This window comes from Callorhinchus milii, unplaced genomic scaffold, assembly GCF_018977255.1.
Source record: "Callorhinchus milii isolate IMCB2004 unplaced genomic scaffold, IMCB_Cmil_1.0 Scaffold3, whole genome shotgun sequence".
In the NCBI taxonomy this organism is placed as follows: domain Eukaryota; kingdom Metazoa; phylum Chordata; class Chondrichthyes; order Chimaeriformes; family Callorhinchidae; genus Callorhinchus; species Callorhinchus milii.
In genome coordinates this window covers 46,463,087-46,474,772 of record NW_024704744.1, presented here as the reverse complement: position 1 = coordinate 46,474,772, position 11,686 = coordinate 46,463,087, and positions in this window count along the sequence as shown.

Genomic DNA, 11,686 nt, shown 5'->3' with positions numbered 1-11,686 from the left:
AGGGGGCCATTCAGCTCATTGGATCTGTAACACTGCTATTTGCTTTTCTAAATCACCCTTTTTATTAATCCCTTTTCCAGCTCTCTAACTATAAAAACATAATGTTTTCACTGAGATGATTTAATGAAAGAGAACGTAGGTGTTGAAAACTGTGCATTGTTGTGTTCATTAGTTAGGGAGTTAAAGATAAATGTTGTACATTCAGAAAGGTGGAAACTCCTACTGACAAGCTTCCTCACTAACGTCATCATGTTTTCCTCATTAATGCAGAGGGTTTAGCAACATCAAAGGATGACAGTAAATGGGTTGGTCTGCCATTATTTCGAGGATAAACAGCACTTTTGACAGCTTCAAAAAGCCAGAACGTATAACCTTGTGCATCACCCATAAGGATGGGCCAAATAAAGAGACAGACCTTTCCTGACGTCTTCAACCAACTTTACCACCACAAAGTCAATGAACGAGATGGACAACGTCAAGTTTTTCTTCTTTGATGCAATTTGCTATATATAATTTCAGGTTAACTATATTTACTTCTTCTGATTTTTTTGTGAGTTTGTCTATGTTGGCAGGATCAAATGCTAAATCCATTTAAAATATAGCACAAATAGATGAAAGTACACAAAATTTACTTGAATGGTTTGGTGGATTTTAGCACCTATTGTAGATGTAATTCTACCCTGACAGATAGCCCAAGGCAACACAAATAATACATTTGTTACACAGAGATGTCACCCTGCTAATCCCAAAATACTGTATAATGCCTGAGGATGGTCTTTAGGTGACCTTAGAAATGACAGAGTGTTGTTTTGGCACAAGGGCCTGGAGGCTTGAAGTGAACTTTACTTAAACATTATCACATTGTTTTTTTTGTTTGGATGAGTCAAATTAAATAACTATGGCTAATAAAGCAAAAAAAATTGTTGTCTCACATATGTTGATTAGACTATTTATTCCACAAATGAAACATTGAAGCAGGGGTCACTACAACATATGAAAGTTTCATTCTGTTCTCCAAACATTTGGTAAAATGGCTGCATATATATGAACGAAGTACCACATCATGGAAAGAATACCAAAAGCAATAACAAAAATATTAGCTGAGCATAAGAAAAACGAGAATGAAAGAATTTATATTTTATATATTGAAACATCTCAAAGTGCCTTGTAGTATTTATTTTCATATGTAGACTGTTTTTAGAAAGTAAACATGGCATCCAATTTGTCCACAAGCAGCCGTGAGATGAATAACTGATTAATCAGACAGACTGTTGATCTACTTATCCAGAGAAACTCCCTTCTCTTTTAGAAGGCAGTCATGGGATCGTTAACTTTCACCAGAGGACAGGTAGATGTGATCTTGGATTTGACATCTCATTTGAAGGGTGACAATGTATTGTTCCCCCCCTGCACTGCAGGAGTCCCAACCTGTGCCCAATGTTCTAACCCAGAGGTGAGAGTGCTGCAAACTGATTCAGGCTGACCAGGTAAATGATAATTAAAGAATGCACCCCAATAGCTCAGACAATAAAGGCACTGGTTAGCACAAAACAAAGCACAGAGAGACCCAGATGATATCTAGGCTTGATTTATGGTTGGTCCTGGGTCAGCAAATCTTAACAGGAATAGTAATAATGCTGCTACAATTGTGCTCGGGCCCCTTGGGGATTTCCCTGGTATCCTGGTCAACAATTCCCCAGAAAAAAGGTCGATCATTTCATTGGTTGTTTATGGGACATTGTTATGTGCAAATTGGTTGTCACATTCCAACTACAAAATGCACAAAGTCAATCCTGTGAAGTGCTTTGAGACTTCCCCCACCTTGAAGGGCGCTATATCAAATGCAAGCATTATTATTGTTTTTTTTTTAGTTTCTTTATTGTAGGGAAACTGCCAAGCATGACTGAAAAAGACGTCCTGAGATGTTGCCTCTTGGCTGTCTATGCACAAAGTGACAGTGTCACGTGAAAATAGTTTGGACGCATGACGCCTATGAGATCATAAATCTAATTGACAGTCAAACATTTTTTGAGTTCATATATAAAACGGATGATGAGATCAACACAAAATCAAAATAGGTGAGCTGATGAACTGTGGTCAATATGCATACCAAAGCTTCATAGCTATAGGGTTTAAGAATTCAATTCACCGCATCATGTGTTTTTGATCTCAGCCGGACTTTTTGGATTAAAGGTGCTAACAAAAGATGAAGCACTTCATTCAGTGAGGGCTGGAGATCAGTCAATGAATCTATTCTTCCACACATATTTTTTGTCAGCCGAGTGTCTGACACACGCGGAAACCCAACATCAATCTTAACAGTATCCAATTCGGACTAAAAGTTTGAAAGATGTATGTCACCTGTGTATGGGAAATTTCCCTGTGTCTAAAATGGTATGTGCATTCTCTTACCCAGAGGGACACATCCTGTTTGCCTAATTCCAGAAACAAATAGATTCAGATTGATGAGAGCGAAGGCTTAGAGATCCCAGGGTGTGCATTGGGTATCTTCCGGAGTTTAACAGGCTGAGACTGCAGAGCTTGACTTTGAGTGCACTGTCTGGCTTGGACCACCCTCCATGTTAGGGTTTTGGCTTGCAAAGTTAACAGGAAATAATCAGGAGGAATCCCTGTCGAAAGTGACTGATCTGCACCGCAAGACTTGCCAATAAACCAGGCTGACTGGTTTGCAAGGCCCTGGAGTACCTCAGACCTGCCTGACCAATGAGACAGCCAAAGAGAGTCAACTCAATTCTGAAATTCCATTACCAAGCACATCACTTGGAGCCACCTCAGCTCCAAGAAGACCCAAGGAAGATAGTGACTAGTTAGCTCTAGGGTAAAAGTTAATAAATACCATTTGTCACATAATGTGTTTTTGAGTTCAACCCAATTGTTAAGTGCAAAAAGGGTCAACAGGAGATGAAGCACTTCATTCAGTGAGGGTTGGAGATCAGCCAATGAGTCTAGTCTTCTGTGATCTCTCTACCTAACTGTGGATCTTTGGAACATTTTCCCTACAAGTGTATATTTCATCTCGGTACATAAAGTGAGGGAAATATCCAAATAAATAAAAATATGTAAACACAGACTTAAAGTTGTTCTATAGAATTAGAGTGCTAACCCATGTTGACATCCAATTTCTTGCAAATTAACTTAATCCTAATATCAATACAAAAATGAAAAGAGAACAAGATGAAAGAGACGTGAACAAGGCAGGGAGCTAATGGGGAGGGGGGAATTATAACTTGTGATGTGGTAATTATCAGAGGTGATAATTATCACAGAGTAAAAGTGTACTCTCTTTCTATGTGGCATAGTGCAGATTACCAGCTGGCAGCTAAATCCTACCATAGACTTAAGGGATAGACATTCATGTGGATATGTGGTTTTGTTCAAGTTTTCGGAGGTCTACAATTCTCCTGGTCATGTTGAGATTGCACAGCAAATTGCACTGCATTAGATCAATACCAGTAGCAATTAACTGTATATCTTATCATTAGTCTGCCAGGCATCATAATTATAATCTCTATAATCTATAATCTTTATAATAAATATAATCTCTATAACAAAGTGACAAAACTGTCCAATGTCATTGGACAATGAAGAAATAGACCCCTATCACCTGATCACCAAGGAATCAATCCCTGTTATCTACTGAAAGGATCAATCCCTAATGCTGTTACTCAAAGGACCAATCTTTAAAGCGAGATCACTAAAGAATCAATCTCTATTACTGTATCAACACAGAATAAATCCCTGACACGCATCACCATGAGGTTGATCACCGAGGTGTTGATCCCTGTTATTGAATCACCAAGGAATACACACATGTTAAAACATCGAGGAGTGGATCTCTGTAGATCCAGTTACCAGACAGCTAATGAATGGGAAAAAAACACTGTGCTACTAAATCACCAGGATCAGCAGCAGAATGCTAGAGGGCAATGCATTAAACTAAAGTGGAATCAATATATGTTAATTATATATTTATAGTTTCACACCTCCACATATAGATACGACCTAGCATAATGGCCAGACCGTTACCGTGAGACACTTACAATGACCTGTAGATAGACATCAACAATGCATTTTTATGTACTGGGGCAAATTCAGTCTTTCAAGAATAAAAATGAAACAGCAAAATTAATTACCAGGTTTTCAACTTTGTTTCAGCACTGATCCTGGATAAGCATACACTGCCAACAAAATAGGGTTGTGTATAAGCCTTCAATTCACAGTTTTAAAAAAAATGCTTAAATTGTTCCAAAAAAGATCAGGGGAGATCTGATGGAACAAGCAGAAATTTCATCATGAAAGGTTTCAGTTTTGTCAATCAGATTACCGATCATATAACACACCTTTTTTAATGTTTATGGCTCAGATTACAAAGCCATACCACATCCTGTCTTTTGTAACCACTGAGTAAATCTTCTGCTGACTTCACTCCCAAAAAAGGTCGTCTTAAATTGCAATAATTCACAAAACAGTTCTATGCACAGTTGAAAGTGCACCAGGAATTTACATTCTAATGTTTTGGGTTAAATTACTCCTAAATTAATGTTCCTAATGAATAAATACAATTCAGATTAACCCTTTGTTTGTATGCATTTTGAAAGATGTATCTGATGTATTTGTCTTCCTGTAGTCTACATAACAACATTCACTTTGTTTAATATAAATAATCCTTGGATTTGATATAGCATTTTATCACATCATCAAAATGTCTCAAAGCTCTTCATAGGATTTACTGTAGGGTGTCGTAACTGTGTATTTTGTAGGAAAATCTAGCAGCCAATTTATGCACAACAATGTCCCACAAATAGTCATGAAATAAATGGTCAATTTTATCTGGGGAATTGTTGGCCAGGTCACCAGAAGAAATTCACTAATTTTTTAAAATAGTATCATGGAATCTTTAACATTCTTCTAAACAGGCAAACTGGTTTTAATGTTTCAACTGAAGGATGGCAGTTCCGACAATGCAGTGCATCCTTCAATAATCCATTGGAATTAGATTGGATTAGACGATTTACTCAAATACTTTCTAAAGAAGTTAATTTTTGAAGTTCTTCCATACGTAATTTATGTGGAAGGCAATATACAAATGTAAGTTGTTATTACTCAGAAAATTGATGACCCAGTGATTAAATCTTATAAGATCCTTTCCAGAGTCCATATCTGCAGTTGTGAAATTCACTGCAGCTGAAAGGCAGAAAATGGGTGATTCAGCTTCACTTTTTCATTCTAAAATCTTATATTGCTGTCTCCCCATTGGATATCAAATAAAAAAAATGTTTGGGGGCATAAGAAGAAAAGAACAACTGTGAATTCCGGAACATTGAAATAAAAGAGAAAATGCTTGAAATTGACAAGAGCTCAATCGGGGTCTAATAAAAACAGGTTAACATTTTGAATATGATTCTTTACTGTAACACAGACTTGTAGTTTTTTTCTGCACTTAACAACTTCTATTCTGCAGCCCTTCTGATCAACTGTGCAACCAGCTCCAATTCTCTGCATTAGGCTATCAGCATTTGCAGTGCTCACAAACACAGGTTAACACATACACATAGAACAAAAAGAATAGCTCTATCAAAAAGACAAAAACCACTAAGCACCTGACCCACTTCTTGGATCAATGGTAAGAAGAAATAATATCCTATCTGCTCAGCAGCACAATAAACTCCCCCAATAGGTACATTGTAATCCTAGACAGTTGTTGGATGTCTGACAGCAATCTTCTGTCTTGAGTGGATGGGATTGTGCACTGCATTGTGGATGGCTCATTGGACACTGCATAATGTCCTACAAATCTCTTATTCATCCATGTGAAGCACAGCAGTGTGTCATTTTATGATGCCACCTTATTGTGGAGGATTATTTTGAACAGTGACCACAGATTTTTCTTTTGGACAGTCCTTAGGGATCAGTGTTGTCACTATATTGTTCACATCAGCAAAGAACTATATTTTTAAAAATGGGAACCAGTTTAATAGCTATCTATAAAAACCTGGGTAGATTGAGAGTAAAAATAAACTATTCTAGTCATGACCTTATCCACCCCGATACTCATAGAACCAAATATTGTTGACTGCACAGAAGAAGGTCATTTGATCCATTGTGTCTATTCTGTTCTTTGCTCCCCCACTGGAGCTATTCATTAAGTTCATCTGATTTAATATTCTGTCACATGCATCTTCACCCACACCAACTCAACATCGCCATCACTCCAGGCTTTTCCAGGCTCCATTGGCTCCTTATCATAGAACTGATCAATTTCAAGATCTTCACATTCGCCTGCAAATCACTTCAACCCCTCGCACTTCCCTGCTTCTCCATCCTGCTCACTGCTCACTCGGCTACTTGCACACTTTGCTCAACCAACTTAGGTCTTCTGTGCATCCCTTGACACTCGGTCCACCATTGGCCACCTTGCCTTCAGCCAATATGTCCTGAACCTATGGAACTCCCTGCCTCAATCCCGCCACCTTACCCCCTTTTTACCTGTCTTCAAATCGCATCTGAAGACTTTCTTCTTCGACTTTGTCTATGGTCACCTCTCTTTTCTTCCCGCCATTGTTCAGCTTTCCGAGATGCTACAGATTAACCAACGGTTAGTTCACAACACAATGTTGATTTGTTTGTGGTGATTGGCAAATTAGCATGGATGCGATTTTCCACTATCTATCTTCACTTAGGTTTCAATGATATGGCATCCTTCTCCTCTGGAAAATGTATCAATCATCATATCAGTTCAAAATGATACCTTATGAAACATTTTCTAAATGACAGGATGTCAGAAATAGTTATTTCTTTTGTCAGTATAACCTTTGATGTGGTAAAACTACAACCCCCTTTGCAAATAACAGCCTTAACAGGGCCTTGGTTCCAGAGGATGAAAGATAGATTTTCACCGTGCCAAATTTTCTGTGCTTTGTGCATTGTGTAGTTTTTCAGTATACGTGTTATCTGTTCCCAGATCGGGTTCCAGATCCGAGGTAAGGCAAATGCCTTGTAATACACTGGAGCATTATTAAAGGTACGCCATGGGATATTTATGTAAGAGTCTTTTACATGCTCATTTTGAAATTTTCTGCTCCCTCACCTAGTCTGAAATGTTTGACTGCCTGGAATTTAAATACTTTTTATTTGTTTGTCAGCCAGGTATCTGACACATGCAGAAACCCACCACCATGCTTAAGAGCATCCAAACTAAACTGAAAATTCCATTCATCTCCCCTACATGTGGAAATTCCAGTGATAGATTCCAGAGATAGATTTCCCTTCTTCCCCCGGCTTGGCATCAAGCAATCTGGGACACTGGGTTAGGGTTAGGGGTGCTATATAAATGCAAGTTGTTGTTGTTGGAATAGAATGTGCACTCTCTCCCTGGAGGGACCCATTTTGCTTATTTAAATCCAGAGAGTATTAGGCACAGATTGGCAAGAGTGTACGTTGGGATATTACTGAAGTCTGACCTGTGAAAAACGCAAAGCTTACCATTAATATTGGTGTCTGGCACCTTTTCCTGTTGCTTGTCCAGCTAGGACCACCCTATCATTAGGGCTTTGACTTGCAGGGCTAACAAGAGTTGATTGGGATGATTTTCTGCCCCCAGTGACTGGTCTGCCCTTTTAGGTCCTGCTGAGGAGCCAGGCTGCGGTCAGTAGTGCCCTTGAATACTGCTGGAAGGTCACTGGTAAAATGGACTCTGGTTATCTGACTCAGAAACCTGACTACTGAGACCACCACAGAGGGCTGGTTGGATTCTGACGTTCCATTGCCAAGCAAGTCATCTTGGAGCCAGTTCAGCTCCAAGGAGACCTTGCCTACCTCGTCCCCAAGCAGGATATACAATTGTGTAGTGGCACCATCATAATTGATGATTAAATTTCTCCTTCCTCTTCAACCTATCTATGCCACCACAAATTATGGGAACATATCCACCACAAGACGACCAGAGTCCATTTTACCACTGAACTTCTAGACATTGATTGCAGTTTCAATTATTGGATCCCATGTTGTGTGTGTCCTTTTGGTCCACCATGGGGAAAACACAAAGATTGGGTGTAATCTCCACTCTTGGACAGCCTAGAGTTACCTTAATTCATTGTCACTAAACCAACACATACTCGGACTCTGGACAATTTGCAATTTGATATCCCTATTTAGGTTACTTGGAAAATAATGGCAAAGCAGGATTCATGCAGGAAGCATATTTCAGTTCTTAATATAATAATAATCCTTGCATTTATATAGTGTTTTATCATGTCGTCAAGACATCTGAAAGTGCTTCATCATAGGATTTTACAGTAAAATGTTGTGACTGTACATTTGTAGGTGAATATGGCAGGCAATTTGTGCACAGCAAAGCTCCATAAATGGCTGTGCAGTGAGTGACCATTTTATTATTTGGGGGTATTGTTGGCCAGGGCACTGGTATATATGCCAGGGATCAAATATGTATTCTGCCACTTTAATTATTCATTAGAAAAACACACACTTTCATGAATACATTTGCTGCCATGCTTCTGGCCACAGCTGCTGACTCAGTAAACCTTACCAAGAAGGCAAAGTATTCTAATGTAATGAATCTTGGTGTACCTCAGCACAGAAAGATATGTGAACCACCAATCTTTTTTTAAAAAGGTCCTTTGGCATTCAGAATGCAAATTGATTCAAAATACACTAGGTTATGATATCAGTGAATAAACAGGTGATTACCAAATGTGAAAGAGTTGATTATAATAATCCTTGCATTGGAACAACGCCAATTGTTTCAAAATGCTTCACTGGAAATTGTTTTCAAAAGTAGTGACTATGTATTTACAAGCAAAGACCATTGTAAAAGTAATTTTATACCACTCGCTTTATCTTTTCTTTGATCTATTTATTTGTATTTTATTTTCTCTGAATTCATTGGTAACTCCCCATGCCCTCACTAACAGACCAAGATGGTAACAATTCCTCTTGACCGATTTTTGCCAGCCACTGGAAGGACTGCGCACGTAACAGAGGAGAACAACTGTTTGTCCATCATTTGTGTCAGCATGGCTCAGTTGGTGGCACTCTTGCCTCTGGGTCAGAAGGTTATGGATTCATGCCCCACATGGGAACTTCAAGCTCATAGGCTGATATTCCAGTGCAGTGTTTGGGGAACACTGCTTCGTCAGAGGTACTATCCTTTGGATGAGTCATTAAACTATGATGTTGCCTGCCTGATCAGGTGGAAGTGAAAGATTATATGGCACTATTTGTAAAGAGAAGGGAGTTTCTCCTGATGTCCTGACCAACTATTCTCCGGTTAAATTGGTCATGTACCTCCTGGCTGTTTGTGGGACATTGCTGTATTTGCATACAAATAAAGTCACTAGATTTAATAACAATTAATGTGAAGTGCTTTCAGACATTTCAACATTATAAGAGCTTCATCAAATGCAACACAAATACTATTTTTTGTATTCCTCTAACTCCACCCATGACATGGAACTTGCTGCAGTCCTCTCCTGGTCATTTGGAATACAGTATTAAAAGCAAAACACACGATAAAGCAAGTTATATTATTATCTACTACTCTCCATTGTTAAAGCCAAAATTTCATGTCAAATTGTATCTGGGCCACATACAAAATGAATTCAGGCATATGGTTGAAGGGCGCTGGCTTTGTGGGCTTGTCTCAATATGTATCACAAGATGCGATGTAAAGCACAGCATGACTGTGTATCCACTCAGTTACGGTATCTCAGATATAAGACAAGGATGTGTTTCTGGTCAAAAANTTATTGATTTCCATCAATCATAAGTATTTTTTGTTTGACTATCTCAGGGCATAAGAATTTCACTTTTAATTTCTGAGAAATATTTTATTTTACAAACTGCATATTTCCCTTTAAATTGTTTGCTTCTAATGCACAGTGCGTTGTGCACAATGCACAATGCCAAAGTGAGAGCAAAACACGGAAATAGGAAGATTATTTCTTTCTTTCTTTCTTTCTCTCCTTAACAACAGCCAAGAACTTAACAATTAGCAATTTACAGGCTTCGATTATTTTAGAGAGGAATCATGAAGGTGGCTGTGGTTTTCGAGGGGTTAAAATGTATGCCTAATAAAATAATTTTTTTGTAGCTCTAATAGAAATAGCTATAAAAGCAATGGGAGCAGGAATTAGCCCTTCTCCATATAGATTAACAAACAGACACTAAGCCGATGTGACACATCTGCTACTGCCGAGCCAGGGAAAACAGGTCAAGGTTATTAGGAGCAGAGTACAGCACCGGCTTATCCCCACAGGCAAGACTGTGTACGTGGACACAGTCCTATCACCCTACCAATAATTTCTGGTAATGTTGTTAGCTTGGCTGTTGTGATGCTACTTTGCTGTGGATGAAATATATCTAGATATATCCCTTAATTTATTTATTTGAAAATTTTTTTTTTGAATAGCCTGTTAATTCAGAAAGCTTGTTTATGAAAGGCTTTTGCCTACTTCTGCTTGCACAGAAACAAGTAGGTACACAAAAGAGAGAAGAATCCTCACAATTATAGTAATCCAGGTAATAAATGAGGAATTTGGCATTTTAGAGTTTAATTCTCCGTGTTTGAAGTTTCAAAAAGTCATCCTGTCATCTTATTCCACCCTTTTAAACAATACTGTGTGAGGTCAGAAGCTGCTCAGACTTTATTGGAAATTAATGTTGATGTACTATTGCATTTTAAGACATATCAATGTAACTGAGCCCATGTAATTTTATAGACATAGAACATCTAAGTCAGTAATGAAAGGGCAAGTCAATTAAATGAGCAATATGATGGATATTGAACAATAAACTGATATTTCTGGGACCAGTTTCAGAGCAAAATATACAGACACCTTCAATACACAGAGCTGTGCAGTTCATTCAAACAGACATGTTTTAAAAATAAATAGCACATTTAAAAACAAATAAATGTTTAATCCTGCAGAATCCTTTTCACTCTCAAGTTTTTTGCCTTCCTGTCTTGAACGCTGATCCTGGGCTACTGTTCGATGGGGAGATCGGTCATCCTCCGGTACCTCACTTAAGTGGCTATTCTTCAGACGTGAACCTAGACAAAAAATATCGGGAAGCTGTTTGACTGTCTCATTCATCACAGCCAAACCCAATCCTGTCTTCAACCAATATTCACATATGCACACTTTCTAGCAAGTGGAGATGAAGTAGGAACCCCAGCTGATTTTCCCCCTCCATAGCTAAGCAAGACGATCAGTACAAGGTAGCACAGACTGAGGCTGTGACCTTTCCACTTTGAATGGTTCAGTTCTACACTTCGCAGCGTACTTACCAACTCAGCCGTTCAGAGACCCTGAGCAGATTCATTTTTGGTTTTAATTTTTTGTGTGAAACAAAAGCCAAGGTAAACGTAGGAAATTCAGCAAATCTGGATAAAAATATAGCAGCTTCCAATAAAAATCAAATGCAGTTTTATAGACATTTTATAGTCGAATATCAATGTGGGAAAATATCTCTAAAGATTCAGCCAGTGGAGGAAATATTTGTTGACATGATTTCCTATTCAGGATGAGTAAATCAGTGGGATCTGAAGCAGACATAAAGGATGTGTGATGTACAATGATTCTATGTCAACACTTCTTCAAGACTACAAGTTCCACACTATGCTGAGTTTTAAACATATCTTCATCAC